Consider the following 24,059-nt stretch of genomic DNA (forward strand, 5'->3'; position numbering starts at 1 on the left):
CTTAACCACCGAGCCACCAGGGAAGACCAATGCCAGTTTTTTGGTCATTATTTTGCCTAATACTGAAATACCAATATGAGTATATTTTGTTTTTAAAAAAGTAGAATTCACAAAATTAAAAACATATCAGTGAAATAAAATATTTGATATTTAAAATACATTTGGAAATAGAAAACCTCAAGCAAAGCACAAATCTACCAATGTATGTTAAACATCTTATTCTAATAAATTATTAGAAAAAGTGTTTAAAATAACTATCAAGTAAAAATGAACACCATCATGAGAAACCCAAATTAAGATGACTTGATTTTCCTAAAAAATTTAACAGGAAGGCTTGATGCCCCAGTGTGGTCATTACTGAATCACAAGTGTTTTTGTTTTTGTTTTTGTTTTTTTCCTGGTAGGACTTTTTATTTTTTTTTGAATTTTTAAAATTTATGAATTTTATTTTATTTATCGTTTTATACAGCAGGTTCTTATTAGTCAACAATTTTATACACATCAGTGTATACATGTCAATCACAATCGCCCAATTGATCACACCACCCCCATCCCCCTGCCGCTTTCCCCCCTTGGTGTCCATACGTTTGTTCTCTGTATCTGTGTCTCAATTTCTGCCCTGCAAACCAGTTTATCTGTACCAATTTTCTAGGTTCACATATATGCGTTAATATACGATATTTGTTTTTCTCTTTCTGAATTACGTCACTGTGTATGACAGTCTCTGGGTCCATTCACATCTCTACAAATGACCCAATTTCGTTCCTTTTTATGGCTGAGTAATATGCCATTGTATATATGTACCACATCTTTATCGAGTTTTCTGTCGATGGGCATTTAGGTTGCTTCCATGTCCTGGCTATTGTAAATAGTGCTGCAATGAACACTGGGGTGCATGTGCCTTTTTGAATTATGGTTTTCTCGGCGTATATGCCCAGTAGTAGGATTGCTGGATCGTATGGTAGTTCTATTTTTAGTTTTTTTAAGGAACCTCCACACTGTTCTCCATAGTGGCTGTATCAACTTACATTCCCACCAACAGTGCAAGAAGGTTCCCTTTTCTCCACACCCTCTCCAGCACTTGTTGTTTGTAGATTTCCTGATGATGCCCATTCTAACTGGTGTGAGGTGATACCTCATTGTAGTTTTGACTTGCATTTCTCTAATAATTAGTGATGTTGAGCAGCTTTTCATGTGCTTCTTGGCCATTTGTATGTCTTCTTTGGAGAAATGTCTATTTAGGTCCTCTGCCCATTTTTGGATTGGGTTGTTTGTTTTTTTAATATTGAGCTGCATGAACTGTTAATATATTTTGAAGATCAATCCTTTGTCCATTGATTTGTTTGCAAATATTTTCTCCCATTCTGAGGGTTCTCTTTTGGTTTTTTTTATGGTTTCCTTTGCTGTGCAAAAGCTTCTAAGTTTCATTAGGTCCCATTTGTTTATTTTTGTTTTTATTTCCATTACTCTAGGAGGTGGATCAAAAGAGATCTTGCTGTGATTTATGTCAAAGAGTGTTTTTCCTATGTTTTCCTCTAGGAGTTTTATAGTGTCTGGTCTCACATTTAGGTCTCTAATCCATTTTGAGTTTATTTTTGTGTATTGTGTTAGGGAGGGTTCTAATTTCATTCTTTTACATGGAGCTGTCCAGTTTTCCCAGCACCACTTATTGAAGAGACTATCTTTTCTCCATTGTATATCCTTGCCTCCTTTGTCATAAATTAGTTGACTATAGGCGCATGGGTTTGCCTCTGCGCTTTCTATCTTGTTCCAGTGATCTATATTTCTGTTTTTGTGCCAGTACCATATTGTCTTGATGACTGTAGCTTTGTAGTATAGTCTGAAGTCAGGGAGTGTGATTCCTCCAGCTCCACTTTTTTCCCTCAAGACTGCTTTGACTATTCAGGGTCTTCTGTGTCTCCATAGAAATTTTAAGATTTTTTGTTCTAGTTCTGTAAAAAATGCCATAGGTAATTTGATAGGGATTGTATTGAATCTGTAGATTGTTTGGGTAGTATAGTCATTTTCACAATATTGATTCTTCCAACCTAAGAACATTGTATATCTCTCTGTCTGTTGGTATCATCTTTAATTAGTTTAATCAGTGTCATAGTTTTCTGCTTACAGGTCTTTTGTCTCCCTAGGTAGGTTTATTCCTAGGTATTTTATTCTTTTTGTTGCAGTGGTAAATGGAAGTGTTTCCTTAATTTCTCTTTCAGATTTTTTATCATTAGTATATAGGAATGCAAGAGAATTCTGTGCATTAATTTTTTATCTTGCAACTTTACCAAATTCATTGATTAACTCTAGTAGTTTTCCAGTAGCATCTTTAGGATTCTCTATGTATAGTATCATGTCATCTGCAAAGTGACAGTTTTACATCTTCTTTTCCAATTTGTATTCCTTGTATTTCTTCTGTGATTGCCGTGGCTAGGACTTCCAAAACTATGTTGAATAATAGAGTTGAGAGTGGACATCCTTGTCTTGTTCCTGATCTTAGAGGAAATGCTTTCAGTTTTTCACCATTGAGAATGATGTTTGCTGTGGGTTTGTCGTATACGGCCTTTATTATGGAGAGGTAGGTTCCCTCTTTGCCCACTTTCTGGAGAGTTTTTATCATAAATCAGTGTTGAATTTTGTCAAAATCCTTTTCTGTATCTATTGAGATGATCATATGATTTTTATTCTTCAATTTGTTAATATGGTGTATCACATTAATTGATTTGCATTTATTGAAGAATCCATGAATCTCTGGGATAAATCCCACTTAATCATGGTGTATGATCCTTTTAATATGTTGTTGGATTCTGTTTGCTAGTATTTTGTTGAGGATTTTTGCATCTATATTCCTCAGTGATATTGGTCTGTAATTTTCTTCTTTGTGGTATCTTTGTCTGGTTTTGGTATCAAGGAGATGGTGGCCTCATAGAATGGGTTTTGGAGTGTTCCTTCCTCTGCAATTTTTTGGAAGAGTTTGAGAAGGATGGGTGTTAGCTCTTCTCTAAATGTTTGATGGAATTCATCTGTGAAGCCATCTGGTCCTGGACTTTTGTTTGTTGGAAGATTTTTAATCACAGTTTCAATTTCATTACTTGTGATTGGTCTGTTCATATATTCTATTTCTTCCTGGGTCAGTCTTGGAAGGTTATACCTTTCTAAGAATTTGTCCATTTCTTCCAGGTTGTCCATTTTATTGGCATAGATTTGCTTGTAGAAATCTGTTAGTATGCTTTGTATTTCTGCGGTGTCTGTTGCAACTTCTTTTTCATTTCTAAATTTATTGATTTGAGTCCTCTCCCTCTTTTTCTTGGTGAGTCTGGTTAATGGTTTATCAGTTTTGTTTATCTTCTCAAATAACCAGCTTTTAGTTTTATTGTTCTTTGCTATTGTTTTCTTTGTTTGTATTTAATTTATTTCTGCTCTGATCTTTATGATTTCTTTCCTTCTGCTAACTTTGGGTTTTGTTTGTTCTTTCTTCTCTAGTTCCTTTAGATGTAAGGTTAGATTGTTTATTTGAGGTTTTTCTTGCTTCCTGAGGTAGGCTTGTATAGCTATAAACTTCCCTCTTAGAACTGCTTTTGCTGCATCCCATAGGTTTTGGACTGTCATGTTTTCATTGTCATTTGTCTCTAGGTATTTTTTGATTTCCTCTTTAATTTCTTCAGTGATCTCTTGGTTATTTAGTAACATATGTGTTTGTGTTTTTTACGCTTTTTCCCCTGTAATTCATTTCTAATCCCATAGCATTGTGATCAGAAAGGATGCTTGATATGATTTCAATTTTCTTAAATTTACTGAGGCTTGATTTGTGACCCAAGATGTGATCTATCCTGGAGAATGTTCCATGTGCACTTGAGAAGAAAGTTTAATCTTCTGTTTTTTGATGGAATGTGCTATAAATATCAATTAAATCTATCTGGTCTATTGTTTCATTTAAAGCTTGTGTTTCCTAATCAATTTTCTGTTTGGATAATCTGTCAATTGGTGTAAGTGAGGATTAAAGTCCCCCACTATTGCTGTGTTACTGTTTCCTCTTTTATAGCTGTTAGCAGTTGCCTTATGTATTTTTTCCTATGTTAGATGCATATATATTTATAATTTTTATATCTTCTTCTTGGATTGATCCCTTGATCATTATGTAGTGTCCTTCCTTGTCTCTTGTAACATTCTTTATTTTAAAGTCTATTTTATCTGAGTATTGCTACTGCGGCTTTCTTTTGATTTCCATTTGCATGGAATAAATTTCTCATCCCCTCACTTTCAGTCTCTATGTGTCCCTAGGTCTGAAGTGGGTCTCTTGTAGACATCATATATATGAGTCTTGTTTTTGTATCCATTCTGCGAGCCTGTGTCTTTTGGTTGGAGCATTTAATCCATTCACGTTTAAGGTAATTATTGGTATGTATGTTCCTATGACCATTTTCTTAATTGTTTTGGATTTGTTTTTGTAGGTCCTTTTCTTCTCTTGTGTTTCTCACTTAGAGAATTTCCTTTAGCATTTGTTGTAGTTTAGGTGGTGCTGAATTCTCTTAGCTTTTGCTTGTCTGTAAAGCTTTTGATTTCTCCATCGAATCTGAATGAGATCCTTGCTGGGTAGAGTAATCTTGGTTGTAGTTTCTTCCCTTTCACCACTTTAAGTATATTATGCCACTCCCTTCTGGCTTGTAGAGTTTCTGCTGAGAAATCAGCTGTTAACATTATGGGAGTTCCCTTGTATGTTATTTGTCATTTTTCCCTTGCTGCTTTCAATAATTTTTCTTTGTCTTATTTTTTGCCAGTTTGATTACTATGTATCTCGGCGTGTTTCTCCTTGGGTTTGTTCTGTATGGGACTCTGCACTTCCTGGACTTCGGTGGCTATTTCCTTTCCCATGTTATGGAAATTTTCGATTATAATCTCTTCAAATATTTTCTCTGGTCCTTTCTCTCTCTCTTCTCCTTCTGGGACCCCTGTAATGTGAATGTGTTGTGTTTAATGTTGTCCCAGAGGTCTCTTAGGATGTCTTCATTTCTTTTCATTCTTTTCTCTTTATTCTGTTCCGCAGCAGTGAATTCCACCATTCTGTCTTCCAGGTCAGTTATCCATTCTTCTGCCTCAGTTCTTCTGCTATTGCTTCCTTCTAGTGTAGTTTTCATTTCAGTTATTGTATTGTTCATCTCTGTTTATTTGTTCTTTAATTCTTCTAAGTCTTTGTTAAACATTTCTTGCATCTTCTCAATCTTTGCCTCCATTCTTTTTCCAAGGTCCTGGATCATCTTCACTATCATTATTCTGAATTCTTTTTCTGGAAGGTTGCCTATCTCCACTTCATTCAGTTGGTTTTCTGGGGTTTTATCTTGTTCCTTCATCTGGTACATAGCCCTCTGCGTTTTCATCTTGTCTATCTTTCTGTGAATGTGGTTTTTGTTCCACAGGCTGCAGGATTGTTGTTCTTCTTGCTTCTGCTGTCTGCTCTCTGGTGGATGAGGCTATCTAAGAGGCTTGTGCAAGTTTCCTGATGGGAGGGACTGGTGTTGGGTAGAGCTGGGTGTTGCTCTGGTGGGCAGAGCTCAGTACAGAGCTCTGAATCGCTTTCTCTTTTGTAAATAAGTTCATTTGTATCATTTTTTAAGGTTCCACATATAAGTGATATCATGTGGTGTTTGTCTTTCTATGTTTGGCTTACTTCACTTAGTATGATAATCTCCAGGTCCAACCATGTTGCTGCAAATGGCATTATTTCATTCTTTTTTATGGCTGAATAATATTCCATTGTAAATATATCTCACATCTTCTTTATCCATTCATCTGTTGATGGACATTTAGGTTGCTTCCATGTCTTCGCTATTGTAAATAGCATTTCAGTGAACATTGGTGTACGTGTATCTTTTTGAATTATGGTTTTCCCCAGATATATGTCTAGGAGTGAGATTGCAGGATCATATGGTAGCTCTATTTTCAGGTTTTCAAGGAACCTCCATACTGTTCGCTATAGTGGCTGTATCAATTTACATTCCCACCAACAGTGTAGGAGGTTTCCTTTTTCTTCACATCCTCTCCAGCACTTATTATTTGTAGACTTTTTGATGATGGCCATTCTGACCGGTGTGAAGTGATACCTCATTGTAGTTTTGATTTGCATTTCCCTAAAATGACTATACTGCCCAAGGCAATCTACAGATTCAGTGCAATCCCTATCAAATTATGAATGGCATTTCCCACAGAACTAGAACACATAATTTAAAATATTTTATGGAACAATGGAAGACCCTAAATAGCCAAAGCAATCTTGAGAAAGAAAAGCAGAGCTGAGGAATCAGGATCCCTGACTTCAGACTGTACTATAAAGCTACAGTCATCAAAACAGTATGGTACTGTCACAAAAACAGAAATATAGATAGATGGAACAGGATAGAAAGCCCAGAAATAAACCCACACATCTATGGTCAATTAATCTACAACAAAGGAGGTAAGAGAGTATACAATGGATAAAAGACAGTCTCTTCAATAAGTGGTGCTGGGAAAACTGGACAGCTACATGTAAAAGAATGAAATTAGAACAACTCTAACACCATGCACAAAAACAAACTCAAAATGTATTAAAGACCTAAATGTAAGACCAGATACTATAAAACTCCTAGAGGAAAACATAGGCAGAACACCCTTTGACATAAATTACAGCAATATCTTTTTGGATCCGTCTTCTAGAATAATGGAAATAAGAACAAAGATAAACAAAGGGGACCTAATTAAACTTAAAATCTTTTGCACAGCAAAGGAAACCATAAACAAAATGAAAAGACAATGTACAGAATGGGAGAAAATATTTACAAATGACGCAACCAACAAGGGATTAATCTCCAGAACATACAAACGGTCCATACTGCTCTGTATCAAAAAATACCCCAACCCAATCAGAAAATGGGTAGAAGATCTAAATAGGCACTTCTCCAAAGAAGACTTACAGATGACCAACAGGCAGATGAAAAAGTGAAAGGATTTTTCTTCACTCTTCTTCAGAGTCACCCCTGAGATGGGCTGTAATGCAGTAGTATCTCATTAGTTCCACTGCCCACATATTATGCAAATCCACCTGTAAAAACAAGGCTGATTTTTTCTTTCTCTGTCACCTGATTATAGGGAACCTCACATGATTGCATAACTGGGGCCTGAGGAAGGGTGGGCAACACACAGAAGTAGGGATCAGGAGAAACTTATCTATCTGCTCAAGCAACATACTTGTTTTCTGATCTGTTAAGACATGATATTGTATATGTCCTTTCCACTTAAAGATACTGATACTGCATCTTCTTAAACTCATGGCTTGTTGCGTCAGCTAATACTGTACCTACTTTGTTATAAAAAAGCCAATTTTTATATATATATATGTATATATATATATATATATATATATATATATATATTTTGTGTGTGTGTGGTACGTATGCCTCTCACTGTTGTGGCCTCTCCCGTTGCGGAGCACAGGCTCCGGATGCGCAGGCTCAGTGGCCATGGCTCACGGGCCCAGCCACTCTGCGGCATGTGGGATCTTCCTGGACCGGGGCACAAACCCGTGTCCCTTGCATCGGCAGGCGGACTCTCAACCACTGCGCCACCAGGGAAGCCCAAAAAAGCCAATTTATAATAGTCCCTTTGTTTCCTTTAGTCAGGCTTTCAGTCTCTACCAGAGTTTAGTAGAAATAAAGTAATTGTTTCTCCAACGAGAATAGTTATCCACACAAGAAAGTAGTTTTTATCTGAAAATTTTGATGTTTATACTGATTCTCCTCTTGGGGCCAACTAGGGCCTCCATTAGAGCATCTTAATTTGCCAGAGATACTTTGACTACTGTTGCTTCTACTGTGTTACAAGGCTTAAGTGGAAAAATTAATTGCACCACAGCTTGAGTCTGCTGCAGAGTAGTGTCGTGCTCTGGGTCCCGCTCACAACTAGCTGATTTATGTGTTAAGTAAAATGTAAGAGCACCACACCCACATGTGGTTTATGTTGCTTTCTAAGTATAGAGGTCCATCATAGGTTGCACTTTTCAACAACTGGTAGAAATTACAGGGTGCGGCAACCTGCTTTTTCTTTAGATACCCATAGATAACATGGACCACTGAATCTCTAGAAATTTCACTGATATACTAGAGACTAAATTTTCAGGGAGTTTATCTTCCACCCTCTGACGTACTTGACATAAGGCATCTTGACAGCTAGTGTCTGGTACTTCCTATTCACAGGTGCAATCATAATGTCATCAGTGTTGTGGACCAACATGATATTCTTTGGGATATTAGACAGTTCAAGTCCCTGTGGACAGGCCCTGAGGTAAGACAATAAAGGTGTATTGATGTCCCTGCCAGGTAAAATCCAATTACTTCAGATGTGCCTTGCCAATGGAGAAAAGTTTATTTGCCACATTAATAGCTGCATGCCACATGTTACTGGCTGTGTTGATTTGCTCCAGTAAAGATACACATCTGGAGGAAAGCTGCAACGAGAATCACTCTTTGATGACATTAACAATAACCCACAGTCATAGATCCATCCAGCTTTTGCATTGGCCAAACAGGCAGTTTAAACAAGGATAGGCTATGAATCATCACCCCTGCATCTTTCAAGTTGTTGATGGTTAAAGAAATCTCTGTAATTCACTCAGAAATGTGGTATTGCACTTGGTTTAGTAAATTTAGGGATGTCCGCTTGGTCTTTCTACCATATTAGCCCTTATTCCATGAGTCAGAAAACCAGCTTATGGATTTTTTTCCATTTGCTGAGTATAGCTATTTCAACTGCAAATATAAAATTAACATGTGGGAACACCACAGGATGTTTTACTTGACTAACTAGGACGAACACAAGATGGACTCAGGCTGAAGGTCCATTTATTATTGACCTAACTTCCACATGGACCACAGTACTATTTTATTCCTCCACATTTGCATTAATTCAGAGCCAGTGTCCCTAAAGTCTGATTGCTACTCCTTCCAAGTTCATAGTCATTCTATGTAAATAGCTTCACAGACCCTTGGAAACATCTTGCAGAAATATTTGCAGTATATATTTGTATTAGTATTCTCTTGTTGATGTAACAAATTACCAAAAATTCAGTGGCATTAAAACAACAAAAATTTATAATCTTGTATTTCCATAGGTTAGAAGTCTGATACAGTTCCCACTAGGCTGAAATCAAGGTAAGGCTCTGTTCCTTTCTGGCACCTGTAAGGTCGGATCTTAACAAACGGCACCACGAAACAGAGGAAAGCTTCAAGTGAGCTTTATTAGGGAGCGCTCCCGGGCGAGGTTCACTGGGCCGAGAGAAAGGGGCCAGAGAAGTCTCACCCGGGCGAGGCTTGGGCAAGACTTTATAGGGGAAGAAGGGAAAGGGGTGTGGTGAATCCGGGAGGGCGCAGGGTATTCCTTATTTGGTGGTCTCTTCGGGTATCGTGGCAATATCTGGTGCCGGTTGCATCAGTCTTGGGACCGTTAGTCCCGCCCCTCGAAAGGCGGGAAGGCTGGGCCGGGTGGAAAGTCCCCAGGTCAGTTCCTGGAACTGGGTGGTCCGGACAGTCTCCAGGTCAGTTTCTGGAACTGGGTGGTCCGGAGAGTTTTGGTCTGATGCAACCTGTGAATCTGATTGCGTTCCCCTGCCTCGGGCCAGTTGGCCTTACATCCCTACATCTTTGGTGTAATGGGGCGGCATTCTGATCTCTGGCTACTTCTTGCTGAATGGAGGCGTCGAAAGGGGAGTCGGGCGACAAGAGGTCCGAGGCTTAGGGGAGACCAGTGGATGATTCTGTAGGAAGCAAGGTGTAAGGGCCGAGGAGCATTTGGATTGTGGCCACCCGAGAGACTTCCTCCATGCGCCTGCGAAGGAACCTAAGAAAACAGGGAGCAAGCATGAGCAAGATACAGATGAGAATTAAGGGGCCTAAGATTGGTGTTAGCCAGGTATAGAGGGTGGATCGCCACCAATCGGGAATTGGGGGAGGTGGATTGTCGCTGCCTGCGTTGGAGTTCTTCTTTTAAGCGCCAGAGAGCATCTACATTGTCCTCAACGACCCCTGTCTCATTGATGTAGTAGCAGCATTCTTCCTGTAGGAAGAGACAGGTACCTCCTTTGTCGGCTGTCAGAAGGTCCAGGGCGCGTCGATTTTGGAGGGCAACTCGGGCTACTGAGGTGATCTGGCGCTGGAGGGAGGTGATGGAGGCGGCAGAAGCCTCGATGGCTAGCTGGAGTTTCTGTTCTAGGTCACGGGATGTTGAGACACTGTGTGTTGGAGCTCCTCCCCCGATGCCCACAGCAACGAGAGAGGAGGAGAGGGAAATGCCTGAGACCATAGGGAGAAAGATGGCCCTTTGGCCCTAAGAGAGGTCGAGGGCCCGTGTGAGTGCTATCAGTTCAGCCCTTTGAGAGGCTGTCCCTTCTGGGAGGCGGTTGGCCTCGATAATGGTTGAGATGGTTACTACCGCGTAGGCCGCCCGGTGGCCATCGGGGCCGAGTATTGAGCTGCCGTCTATGAAGAGGGTGTGGTCCGGGTTTAACAGTGGAGTATCAAAGAGTCCCTCCCTAGGCGGGCTGAGGGCCTCTACGACTTGGGGGCAGGAGTGGGAAGGGGAGGTCCCGGTATCAGAGATAGGCAAGGGGGAGGCCGGGTTTAGGCGGGGGGAGAGGACAAGGGAGATAGCAGGGTTTTCATTGAACAGTAGGTGGAACTCCTGGATGTGGGAGGGGCCCAGGAGGGAGAGAGACTTGTGGCCTAGGAGGTCGACCAGCCGGTGGGAGGAAAACACGCTTAGTGGGTGGGCCAGAGTCAGTTTGAGTGTTTGTTTGGTCAGTTCGGCTGCCGCTGCTAGGGCCCGAAGGCATGGTTGCCATCCCCGAATGGTTGGGTCTAGCTGTTTGGAGAGGTAAGCCACGGGGCGGTAGGAAGGCCCTACAGGCTGGGCAAGGAGTCCAGTGGCTATTCCGGCCCGTTCATCCACAAAAAGGTGAAAAGGTCAGTTTGGGTTGGGCAGAGAAAGGGAAGGAGAAGGTATCAGAGCATTATGGAGGGTGACAAAGGCCTGTCGAACGGCGTAAGGAGAGGTGAGGGGTCCTTGAGGGGTTTCTTTAGCGGCTAGATGTAAGGGTTTAGCGAGGAGAGCAAAGTTAGGGATACAGTGTCGGAAAAATCCTATAAGGCCCAAAAAGGAGAGAATTTGTTCCGCTGTTTCCGGAGGCTGGAGTTCACGGATAATCCGGGTGCGATCGGCTGTTAGACCTTTTGTGGTAGGGGTAAGGTGGAGCCCCAGGTAGGTTACAGAAGATACAGATAACTGAGCCTTGGCTGGGGACACCCGATAACCACAAGAGCCAAGGTAATTGAGGAGATCTGCAGTATGTTGTCTTGAGAGGATGAGAGACAGGCTACAAAGGAGGAGGTCATCTACATATTGAAGGAGTGTGCTGGGAGTAAGGGAGCAGGAAGTGAGGTCCTGTGCCAGCGCCTGACCGAAGAGGTGAGGACTGTCGCGGAAGCCCTGGGGAAGAACTGTCCAGGTGAGCTGACTGGAAGTATGAGTATCCGGATCCGTCCAGGTAAAGGCGAAGAGGAAATAGGAGTCGGGATGTAGGGGGATAGTGAAAAAGGCATCTTTGAGATCCAGAACCGTAAAGTGGGCTGTGGATGGGGGGATATGGGAGAGCTAGGTGTATGGGTTTGGTACTACTGGGTGGAGAGGAATTATGGCCTCATTGATTAGTCGGAGGTCCTGGACCAGGCGATAATCCCCAGAGGACTTGCGGACAGGCAGGATGGGGGTGTTGCAGGGAGAGCCAGTGGGGATAAGGAGTCCCTGGTTTAGGAGTCTGGTGATAATAGGTTGTAGGCCCCTAAGGTGAGTCTAAGAGATGGGAAATTGGGGCCTTGTTGGAAATTTGGAGGGGTCCTTTAGGCGGATGAGGACGGGGGAATGGTGTGTTGCTATTATGGGCTTAGAAGTATCCCAGACTTGGGGATTGATTGGGTTCGGTGTGATTGGAAGAGGGGGATAGGAGGGGGAGGGTTCTAGAGACAGGCCGAGAAGAGGAAGCAGGAGTTGGGAGGAGGGGACCTTAGGGTCAAGTCTAACCAGCTGGAGGGAGGCCCCTAAGTAGAAAAAGATATCTCGGCCTAGCAAGGGAACTGGGCAGGATGGTATGACTAAGAAGGAATGAGTAAAAGGGGGTCCTTCGATATGACATGGGAGTGGACTGGTCTGGAGTGGGAAGGATGGTTTGCCATCAATACCCATGACCGAGATCTGGGAAGGAGAAACTGGCCCGGGATAAGTAGGCAGGACCGAATAGGTAGCCCCCGTGTCCACCAGAAATGAGATGGACTTAACCGCTACCTGTAGTGTTACCCCTGGCTCTGCAAGGGTGATGGGGGTCTTCGATTCCGGGCACCGTCAGTCGTCAGCCAATCCCAGCAGTTCGAGTGGTAATGCCGTTGGGTCGGCCTGCCCCCTGCGTGGAGACGCTGAGGGAGGGCCAGTCGTAGGGCAGTCACTCTTCCAGTGGCCCATTAGCCCGCAGCTGGGACAGGGCTTAGAAGGAGGTCGGGGATTGGGACATTGGCGAGCCCAGTGGCCTTCTTTTCCACATTTGAAGCAGGCCGCCGGCGGGGTTGCCTTTTGCGGACCCCATGGATGCTGTGATCCATGGGAGATGGCCGGCCTTAGGGCAGCTACAAGAGCTTGGGTTTGGAGGGCCACCTTCTGGTGCATCCGAGCCTGTCGGCTGATTCTGCCAAATCCTCATGGCCATTGTAGACTTTAAAGGCCATCTTTACCAGATCTCGAATAGGGGTTTGAGGGCCGTCTTCTGCCCGTTTTAGTTTCTTTCGGATGTCTGGGGCTGATTGGGTGATAAAATGGGTGGCTAGGACCGCTGCCCCTGCCGGGGTGTCGGGATCCAGCCGGGTGTAGAGAGTTAAAGCCTCTGTAAGGCGATTGAGAAAGATAGCTGGATTTTCGTTAGGTTCTTGGGTTATCTCTTTTAGTTTTTCAAAACTGACTACCTTATGAGCGGCAGCCTGCATGCCAGCCAGGAGGCATTGGATCATGAGGTCGCGTTTACGGCGGCCATCTTGGCCATCCTGATAAGTCCAGCCTGGATCGGTGCCAGGTACGGCAGTCGCTCCGACAGGCATGGAGTTGTCGGTAAGGTGAATCTGACCTGCATGGTTTCGGGCAGCAGTTTGAATTCTTTCCCTCTCATCAGGGGTTAAGGTAGAGGACAGAACCACAAAGATATCGTGCCAGGTTAGATCGTAAGCTTGAGATAGGTAGCGAAATTCTTTGATGTAGTGGGAGGAGTCAGTAGAGAAGGAGCCTAATCGTTTTTCAATTTGAGAGAGGTCCTGGGGAGAGAAAGGGACATGGACTCTGACCAGTCCTTCCGCTCCTGCTACCTCCCTCAGAGGGCACAGGAGATTTGCATCTTGGGAGCCGTGAGAGCGTGTATGTGCACTAATTGGCGAAGCAAGGGGCGTGGGAGGAGAAACTGTTGAGGGAGGCGGGGGAGCGGTTGGAGGGGCCGGAGCGGGGTTCGGGAGGAGGAGGGACTGCTTCAGGGTAGGGTGGAGGTTGGAGAGGAGTTCTGGAGGGGGGAGAGGCGAGAGATTCGGGTGGGTCGGTTAGTGGGGAGGAATCATCGTCCAAGGGGATTGAGGTTTTGGATGGAAGAGATGTTTGTTTGGCAAGGAGGATTTGAGAGGTAGAACAATTGATGCAAAGGGAGGGGCGAGAGCGCAAATACCAAAAAACCTGGACAAAGGGGACCTCAGACCATTTGCCGGTCCTGCGGCAGTAATTATCTAGATCACGGAGAATGTTAAAATCGAAAGTCCCTTCAGGAGACCATTTGGATTGATTGTCTCGAGGATAAGCTGTCGGCGACGGAGATCTTGGGAGAAACTGAGGGCTGTAAAATTGGCTAGGAGACACCCCAGGGGCGTCTTAGGATCTGGTTTCGATTGTGAGGTTCCCATGACCCCCCGTCTGTCCCTGAGTGCTTGATTGGAGAGGGAGAGAGGCGTCCCTGGTCTCAGTCTCCAATTCACGGCAGGTCAGAGGGCAGTCAGGCGATTGGGACGTCTCCACAGTTGCCCGAGGCCCGAAGAGAGGACGGAGGTCCCTGACGCGGCCGCGATTAGGGACAGGGAGTCCGGTGGGCCGGGACTCTGGGGGTCGGAGGGAACAAGGGAGGGGGACTTACCCCATTTTCTGCCGGATCGGGTGGATGAGTAGAGGTTCCCTTGTTGTCTCCTGGGGGAGGGGAGGAGCGGCCCGCGCGGTAACCCGCAGGGCTTGATACCCCTCCCGGGTTTCGGCACCAAATGTAAGGTCGGATCTTAACAAATGGCACCACGAAACAAAGGAAAGCTTCAAGAGAGCTTTATTAGGGAGCGCTCCCGGGCGAGGTTCACTGGTCCGAGAGAAAGGGGCCAGAGAAGTCACACCCGGGCGAGGCTTGGGCAAGACTTTATAGGGGAAGAAGGGAAAGGGGTGTGGTGAATCCGGGAGGGCGCAGGGTGTTCCTTATTTGGTGGTCTCTTCGGGTATCGTGGCAATATCTGGTGCCGGTTGCATCAGTCTTGGGACCGTTAGTCCCGCCCCTCGAAAGGCGGGAAGGCTGGGCCGGGTGGAAAGTCCCCAGGTCAGTTCCTGGAACTGGGTGGTCCGGACAGTCTCCAGGTCAGTTTCTGGAACTGGGTGGTCCGGAGAGTTTCGGTCTGATGCAACCTGTGAGTCTGATTGCGTTCCCCTGCCTCGGGCCAGTTGGCCTTACAGCACCTTTAAGAGAAAATATTTCCTTGCATTTTCCAGCTCTAGAGGTTGCCCACATTCCTGGCTCCCTTCCTCCATCTTCAAAGGCAGCAACGTTTCATCTCTCTGGCCATTCTTCCTTGTAACATTTCCCTTTGACTCTCTGATCTCCCGCCTCCCAGAAGGGACAACCTCTCAAAGGGCTGAACTGATAGCACTCACACAGGCCCTCGACCTCTCTTAGGGCCAAAGGGCCATCTTTCTCCCTATGGGCCAAAGGGCCATCTTTCTCCCTATGGTCGCAGGCATTTCCCTCTCCTCCTCTCTCGTTGCTGCGGGCATCGGGGGAGGAGCTCTAACACACAGTGTCTCAACATCCCGTGACCTAGAACAGAAACTCCAGCTAGCCATCGAGGCTTCTGCCGCCTCCATCACCTCCCTCCAGCGCCAGATCACCTCAGTAGCCCGAGTTGCCCTCCAATTTAAGGACTCTTAGTTACATTGAATTAACCTGGATAAGGGAGAAAAATCACCCTTTTTAAATGTCAGCTGGTTGGAAATCTTAATTCCATATGCAATCTTAATTCTATTTTGCCATATAATCTAACATAGTGACAGTTTTCCTGGATTAGGACAAAGACATCTTTGGGGGTTCATTATTCTGCCTACCACAATACTATAATCTTATTGCAGAGTACTTCCTCAAAGATATCAGACTCCCCTTCTATAAGGGACTGCTAATTGGGTGAGAAGCCTTGACTATCTATCTATGTTGACAGTTCAAATGAGCTGACTGCTCACCATGCCTAGGGAATATTTGTTTATACACAGGCATACCTTGGAGATATCGCAGGTTCAGCTCCAGATCAACACAATAAAGCGAATACCACAATAAAGTGAGGGACATAATTCTTTTAGTTTCCCAGTGCCTATAAAAGTTACGTTTACACTTTACCCTAGTCTATGAAGTGTACACTAGCATTATATCTAAAAGACAATGTACATATACCTTAATTTTAAAATACTTCATTGCTAAAAGTTACTAACCATCATCTGAGCCTTTAGTGAGTCACAGTCTTTTTGCCGGTGGAGGGTCTTGCCTCCATGTTGATGGCTGCTGACTGAAGGCTGGGGTTGCTGTGACAGTTTCTTAAGACAACAGTGAAGTTGCCACATTAGTTGACTCTTCCTCTCACTAATGATATCTTTGTCACTTACAATGCCCTTTCATAGAATTTTACTCACAGAACTTTCAAAATGGCAGCAATCCTCTCAAACCCTGCCCCTACTCTATCAAATAAATTTACATAATATTCTAAATCCTTTATTTTCATTTCAAAACTATTTGTAGTATCTTCACCAGAAGTAGATTCCATGTCAAGAAACCACTTTCTATGCTCATCCATATGAAGCACCCCCTCACCTGTTCAAGTTTTATCATGAGATTGCAGCAACTCAGTCACATGTTCAGGCTCCACTTTTTTTTAAACATCTTTATTGGACTATAATTGCTTTACAGTGTAGTGTTAGTTTCTGCTGTATAACAAAGTGAATCAGCTCTATGTGTATGTATATCCCCATATCCCCTCCCTCTTGGATCTCCCTCCCACTCTCCTTACCCCACCCCTCTAGGTGATTGCAAAGCTATTTCCACCATATTTGCAGTTATTGTCTCCAAAGTCATCCATGAGGGTTAGTATCAGCTTCTTCCAAACTCCTATTAATGTTGTTATTGGGACCTCTTCCCATGAATCACTAATATTCTTCATGGCATCTAGAATGGTGACTCCTTTCCATAGAGTCGTCAGTTGACTTTGCCCAGATCCATCAGATCCACTATCTATGTCAGCTGTAGCCTTATGGGATGTATTTCGTAAATAATAAAATTTGAGAGTCAAAATGACTCCTTTATCTACAGGCTGCAGAGTGGATGTTGTGTTAGCAGGCATGAAAACAACATGAATCTCATCGTACCTCTCTATCAGAGCTCTTGGCTGACCAGGTGCATTGTCAGTGAGTAGTAATATTTTGTAAGGAATCCTTTTTTCTAAGCAGTACGTCTCAACAGTGGGCTTAAAGTATTCAGTTAAGCATGTTGTCAACAGATGTGCTCTCATTGAGACTCTGTTGCTCCATTTTATTGAGCACAGGCAGAGTAGATTTAGCGTAACTCTTCAGGGCCCTGGGATTTGGGGAATGGTAAATGAGCATTGGCTTCAACTTCAAGTCACCAGCTGCACTGGCCCCTAACAAGAGAGTCAGCCTGTCCTTTGAAACTTTGAAGCAAGGCATTGACTTCTCTTTGGCTATGAAAGTCTTAGATGGCATGCTCTTCCAGTAGAAGGTTGTTTTGTCTGCATTGAAATGTACCGTTGAGAGTAGCCACCTTCATGAATTATCTCAGCTGGATCTTCAGAAAAACTGGCTGCAGCTTCTACACCAGCACTTGCTGCGTCACCTTACACTGTTATGCAGAGAGCTTCTTTCCTTAAACCTCATGAATCAACCTCAGCTAACTTCAAACTTTTCTCTGCAGCTTCTTTACCTCTCTCAGCTTTCATAGGATTGAAGAGAGTTAGGACCTTGCTCTGGATTAGGCTTTGGCATAAGAGAATGTTGTAGCTGGTTTGATCTCCTAACCAGACCACTGAAACTTTCTTCTTATCAGCAATAAGGCCCTTTCACTTTCTTATTATCATGTATTCACCAGACGAGCACTTTTAATTTCCTTCAAGAACTTTTCCTTTGCATTCACTTGGCTGTTTGGCACAGGAAGCCTAGTTTTTGCCCTATCTCAGCTTTGTACATGCCCTCCTCACTAAGCTAATTTATTTCTATCTTAAGTGAGAGCTGTACAACCCTTCCTTTCATTTGAACACTTAGAGACCATTGTAGGGCTATTAATTGGCCTAATTTCAATATTGCTGTGTCCCAGGGAATAGAGAGGCTTGAGAAGAGGGAGAGAGATGGGGGAAATGGCTGGCTGGTGGAGCAGTCAGAATACACACAATATTTATCAGTTAAGTTCACAGCCATCTTATGAGGGTGCAGTTCATGTTTCCCCAAAGCAATGACAATATGGTAGTCACATCAAAGGTCACCCGGTCACCATAACAAACATAATAATAATGAAGTTTGAAATATTTTGAGAATTGCAAAACTGTGACACAGAGACATGAGGTGAGCAATTGCTGCTCGAAAAATGGTGCTGATAGAATTTCTCCATGTAGGCTTTCCACAAAAGGTCAACTTGTAAAAAACACAATATCTGGGAAGCTCAGTACTGCAAAGGGCAATAAAACCAAAGACACCTGTAGATGAAGTAGCACTTTAGTAAACTGACCATCTGTTTCATTCCTTGGCTCACTGTAAATCATAAACCACTCTCATAGATTCCTTTATGTCAAAATACTCTTACCTGGACTCCTTGCTGCAGAATTCCATCATCTCTTGAATTCAGGAAGTTCATTTTAAAGGCAGCATTTCACACTATCAGTCCTAGCCTAAGGGACAGCCATCATGGAGATTTTATGGATGCTGTCCCTCTTGTTATTATTTAATTTTGTAATGTTTTAGAGTGGAGTGTCCACTGGGTCCTCCTGGTGGTTTAGAGTCAAGGAAACGGTGTACTAATTCTACATAATAACTTCAATCCACTACTTGCATCTCTCTGTCTTGATTGCTTCCTACAAATTATGCCAGGGAAATTCTGTCATTGAAATTTTATTGAATTGAAGTCATCATTAAAACCATGATTCGGTCAATCAAACTAATAACCTGCTGGGTCACTTCCAGCTGTTCGCAGTAACACATTAAATCAAGAATCTTGGGGACTTCCAGGAAGATGGCAGAAGACTAAGATGCGGAGATCCCCTTCCTCCCCATAGATACACCAGAAATACATCGACTGCTGGAACAACTCCTACAGAACACCTACTGAACGCTGGCAGAAGACCTCAGACCTCCCAAAAGGCAAGAAACCCCCCACGTACCTGCGTAGGGCAAGAGAAAAAAGAATAAACAGAGACAAAAGGGCAGGGATGGGACCTGCACCAGTGGGAGGGAGCTGTGAAGGAGGAAAGGTTTCCACACACTAGGAAGCCCCTTCACCGGCGGAGACTGTGGGTGGCAGACGTGGGGAGCTTCGAAGCTGTGGAGGAGAGCACACCAACAGGGCTGTGGAGGGCAAAGTGGAGAGATGCCCGCACAGAGGGTCGGTACCAACCAGCACTCACCAGCCCGAGAGGCTTGTCTGCTCACCTGCTGGGGTGGGCAGGGCTGGGAGCTAAGGCTCGGGCTTCGGTCAGAGCGCAGGGAGAGGATGGGGGTTGGCGGCGTGAACACAGCCTGCAGGGGGTTAGTGCGCCACGGCTAGCCAGGAGGGAGTCCGGGGAAAAGTCTGGAGCTGCCAAAGAGGCAAGAGACTTTTTCTTTCCTCTTTGTTTCCTGGTGCGCGAGGAGAGGGGATTAAGAACGCTGCTTAAAGGAGCTCCAGAGACGGGCGCGAGCTGCGGCTAAAATCGCAGACCCCAGAGACAGACATGAGACGCCAAGGCTGCTGCTCCCACCACCAAGAAGCCTGTGTGCAAGCACAGGTCATGATCCACAACCCCCTTCTGGGGAGCCTGTGCAGCCCACCACTGCCAGGGTCCTGGGATCCAGGGACAACTTCCCCGGGAGAACGCACGGCGTGCCTCAGGCTGGTGCAACGTCACACTGGCCTCTGCTGACACAGGCTCGCCCTGCACTCTGTGCCCCTCCCTCCCCCCAGGCCTGAGTGAGCTAGAGCACCCGAATCAGCGGCTCCTTCAACCCTGTCCTCTCTGAGCAGAGAACAGACGCTCTCCGGGGACCTACACACAACGGCGGGGTCAAATCCAAACCTGAACCCCAGGAGCTGTGCGAACAATGAAGAGAAAGGGAAATCTCTCCCAGCAGCCTCAAAAGCAGCAGATTAAAGCTCCACAATCAACTTGATGTACCTGCATCTGTGGAATACCTGAATAGACAACGAATCATCCCAAATTGAGGAGGTGGACTTTGAGAGCAAGATTTATGATTTTTTCCCCTTTTCCTCTTTTTGTGACTGGGTATGCTTCTGTGTCACATTTTGTCTGTATAGCTTTGCTTCCACCATTTATCCCAGGGTTCTATCCATCCTTTTTGTTTTGTTTTTTTTCCTTAATAATTATTTTTCATTATAGTAACTTTATTATATTTTATCTTTATTTTATCTTACTGTATCTTCTTTCTTTTTTTCCTTCCTCCCTCCCTCCCATCTTTCTTTCTTTCTTCCTTCCTTTCTACTTCTACGAATTCTCTCTACTTTTTCTCCCTTTCATTCTGAGCCGTCTGGATGAAAGGCTCTTGGTACTGCAGCCAGGAGTCATTGCTGTACCTCTGAGGTGGGAGAGCCAACTTCAGGACACTGGTCAACAAGAGACCTCCCAGCTCCATAAAATATCAAACAGCAAAACTCTCCCAGAGATCTCCAACTCAACACCAGCACCCAGCTGCACTCAATGACAAGCAAGTTACACTGCTGGACACCCTATGTCAAACAACTAGCAAAACAGGAACACAACCCCACCCATTAGCAGAGAAGCTGACTAAAATCATAATAAGTCCAGAGACACCCCAAAACACACCACCACATGTGGACCTGCCCACCAGAAAGACAAGATCCAGCCTCATCCACCAGAACACAGGCACTAGTCCCCTCCACCAGGAAGCCTACACAACCCACTGAACCAACCTTAGCCACCGGGGACAGACACCAAAAACAACGGGAACTACGAACCTGCAGCCTGCAAAAAGGAGACCCCAAACACAGTAAGATATGCAAAATGAGAAGACAGAAAAACACACAGCAGATGTAGGAGCAAGATGATAACCCACCAGACCTAACAAATGAAGAAGAAATAGGCAGTCTACCTTTAAAAGAATTCAGAATAATTGATAGTAAAGATGATCCAAAATCTTGGAAATAGAATAGACAAAATGCAAGAAATAAATAACAAGGACCTAGAAGAACTAAAGATGAAACAAACAATGATGAACAACACAATAAATGAAATGAAAAATACTCTCGATGGGATCAATAGCAGAATAACTGAGGCAGAAGAACGGATAAGTGACCTGGAAGATAACATAGTGGAAATAACTACAGCAGAGCAGAATAAAGAAAAAAGAATGAAAAGAACTGAGGACACTCTCAGAGACCTCTGGGACAACATTACAAGCACCAACGTTCGAATTATAGGGGTCCCAGAAGAAGAAGAGAAAAAGAAAGGGACTGAGAAAATATTTGAAGAGATTATAGTTGAAAACTTCCCTAATATGGGAAAGGAAATAGCTAATGAAGTCCAGGAAGCACACAGAGTCCCATTCAGGATAAATCCAAGGAGAAATACGCCAAGACACATATTAATCAAACTGTCAAAAATTAAATACAAAGAAAACATATTAAAAGCAGCAAGGGAAAAACAATAACACACAAGGGAATCCCCATAAGCTTCACAGCTGATCTCTCAGCAGAAACTCTGCAAACCAGAAGGGAGTGTCAGGACATACTGAAAGTGATAAAGGAGAAAAACCTGCAACCAAGATTACTCTACCCAGCAAGGATCTCCTTCAGATTTGATGGAGAAATTAAAACCTTTACAGACAAGCCAAAGCTGAGAGAGTTCAGCACCACCAAACCAGCTTTACAAGAAACGCTAAAGGAACTTCTCTAGGCAAGAAACACAAGAGAAGGAAAAGACCTATAATAACAAACACAAAACAATTTAGAAAATGGTAATAGGAACATACATATTGATAATTACCTTAAATGTAAATGGACTAAATGCTCCCACCAAAAGACACAGATTGGCTGAATGGATACAAAAACAAGACCCGTATATATGCTGTCTACAAGAGACCCACTTCAGACCTAGAGACACATACAGACTGAAAGTAAGGGGATGGAAAAAGATATTCCATGCAAATGGAAACCAAAAGAAAGCTGCAGTAGCAATTCTCATATCAGACAAAATAGACTTTAAAATAAAGACTATTAGAAGAGACAAAGGACATTACACAATGATCAAGGGATCAATCCAAGAAGATATAACAATTGTAAACATTTATGCACCCAACATAGGAGCACCTCAATACATAAGGCAAATACTAACAGCCATAAAAGGGGAAATTGACAGTAACACATTCATAGTAGGGGACTTTAACACCCCACTTTCACCCATGGACAGATCATCCAAAATGAAAATAAATAAGGAAACACAAGCTTTAAATGATACATTAAACAAGATGGACTTAATTGATATTTGTAGGACACTCCATCCAAAAACAACAGAATACACATTTTTCTCAAGTGCTCATGGAACATTCTCCAGGATAAATCATATCTTGGGTCACAAATCAAGCCTTGGTAAATTTAAGAAAACTGAAATTGTATCACGTATCTTTTCCGATCACAATGCCATGAGACTAGATATCAATTACAGGAAAAGATCTGTAAAAAATACAAACACATGGAGGCTAAACAATACACTACTTAATAACGAAGTGATCACTAAGAAATCAAAGAGGAAATCAAAAAATACCTAGAAACAAATGACAATGGAGACACGACGACCCAAAACCTATGGGACGCAGCAAAGGAGTTGTAAGAGGGAAGTTTATAGCAATACAAGCCCACCTTAAGAAACAGGAGACATCTCGAATAAACAACCTAACCTTGTACCTAAAGCAATTAGAGAAAGAAGAACAAAAAACCCCAAAGTTAGCAGAAGGAAAGAAATCATAAAAATCAGATCAGAAATAAATGAAAAAGAAATGAAGGAAACAATACCAAAGATCAATAAAACGAAAAGCTGGTTCTTTGAGAAGATAAACAAAATAGATAAACTATTAGCCAGACTCATCAAGAAAGAAAGGGAGAAGACTCAAATCAATAGAATTAGAAATGAAAAAGGAGAAGTAACAACTGACACTGCAGAAATACAAAATATCATGAGAGATTACTACAAGCAACTCTATGCCAATAAAATGGACAACCTGGAAGAAATGGACAAACTCTTAGAAATGCACAACCTGCCAAGACTGAATCAGGAAGAAATAGAAAATATGAACAGACCAATCACAAGCACTGAAATTGAAACTGTGATTAAAAATCTTCCAACAAACAAAAGCCCAGGACCAGATGGCTTCACAGGCGAATTCTATCAAACATTTAGAGAAGAGCTAACAACTATCCCTCTCAAACTCTTCCAAAATATAGCAGAGGGAGGAACACTCCCAAATTCCTTCTACGAGGCCACCATCACCTTGATACCAAAACCAGGCAAGGATGTCACAAAGAAAGAAAACTACAGGCCAATATCACTGATGAAGATAGATGCAAAAATCTTCAACAAAATACAGAATCCAACAGCACATTAAAAGGATCATACACCATAATGAAGTGGGGTTTATTCCAGGAATGCAAGGATTCTTCAATATATGCAAATCTATCAATGTGATAAACCATATTAACAAATTGAAGGAGAAAAACCATATGATCATCTCAATAGATGCAGAGAAAACTTTTGACAAAATTCAACACCCATTTATGATAAAAACCTGCAGAAAGTAGGCATAGAGAGAACTTTCCTCAACAGAGAACTTTCCTCAACATAATAAAGGCCAATATGACAAGCCCACAGCCAATATGACAAGCCCACAGCCAACATCATCCTCAATGGTGAAAACCTAAAAGCATTTCCACTAAGATCAGGAACAAGACAAGGTTGCCCACTCTCACCACTCTTATTCAACATAGTTTTGGAAGTTTTAGCCACAGCAATCAGAGAAGAAAAAGAAATAAAAGGAATACAAATTGGAAAAGCAGTAAAGCTGTCACTGTTTGCAGATGACATGATACTATACATAGAGAATCCTACAGATGCTACCATAAAACTACTAGAGCTAATCAATGAATTTGGTAAAGTAGCAGGATACAAAATGAATGCACAGAAATCTCTGGCATTCCTATACACTAATGATGAAAAATCTGAAAGTGAAATCAAGAAAACACTCCCATTTACCATTGCAACAAAAAGAATAAAATATCTAGGAATAAACCTACCTAAGGAGACAAAAAACCTGTATGCAGAAAATTATAAGACACTGATGAAAGAAATTAAAGATGATACAAATAGATGGAGAGATATACCATGTTCTTGGATTGGAAGAATCAACATTGTGAAAATGACTCTACTACCCAAAGCAATCTACAGATTCAA

General features: G+C 43.0%; 1 long non-coding RNA gene across 4 annotated transcripts in view; it reads left to right on the forward strand.

Moving 5' to 3' along the window:
* The window catches only part of LOC149747846 (uncharacterized), a 325,556-nt gene that overhangs the window by 246,438 nt on the left and 55,059 nt on the right, over window positions 1–24,059 (forward strand). For 3 of the 4 annotated variants that reach the window (XR_016395134.1, XR_016395137.1, XR_016395136.1), the window contains 3 exons: window positions 8,223–8,310; window positions 9,137–9,176; window positions 18,571–18,761. This is a non-coding gene — a long non-coding RNA (uncharacterized LOC149747846). Of the gene's footprint in view, window positions 1–8,222; window positions 8,311–9,136; window positions 9,177–18,570; window positions 18,762–24,059 lie in introns of those variants that run through there. The other variant, XR_016395135.1, reaches the window with a different exon arrangement.

Source organism: Delphinapterus leucas, chromosome 12 (genome assembly GCF_059928025.1).
Source record: "Delphinapterus leucas isolate spDelLeu-1000000601 "Yukka" chromosome 12, BTC_Dleu_Yukka2, whole genome shotgun sequence".
Lineage (NCBI taxonomy): Eukaryota > Metazoa > Chordata > Mammalia > Artiodactyla > Monodontidae > Delphinapterus > Delphinapterus leucas.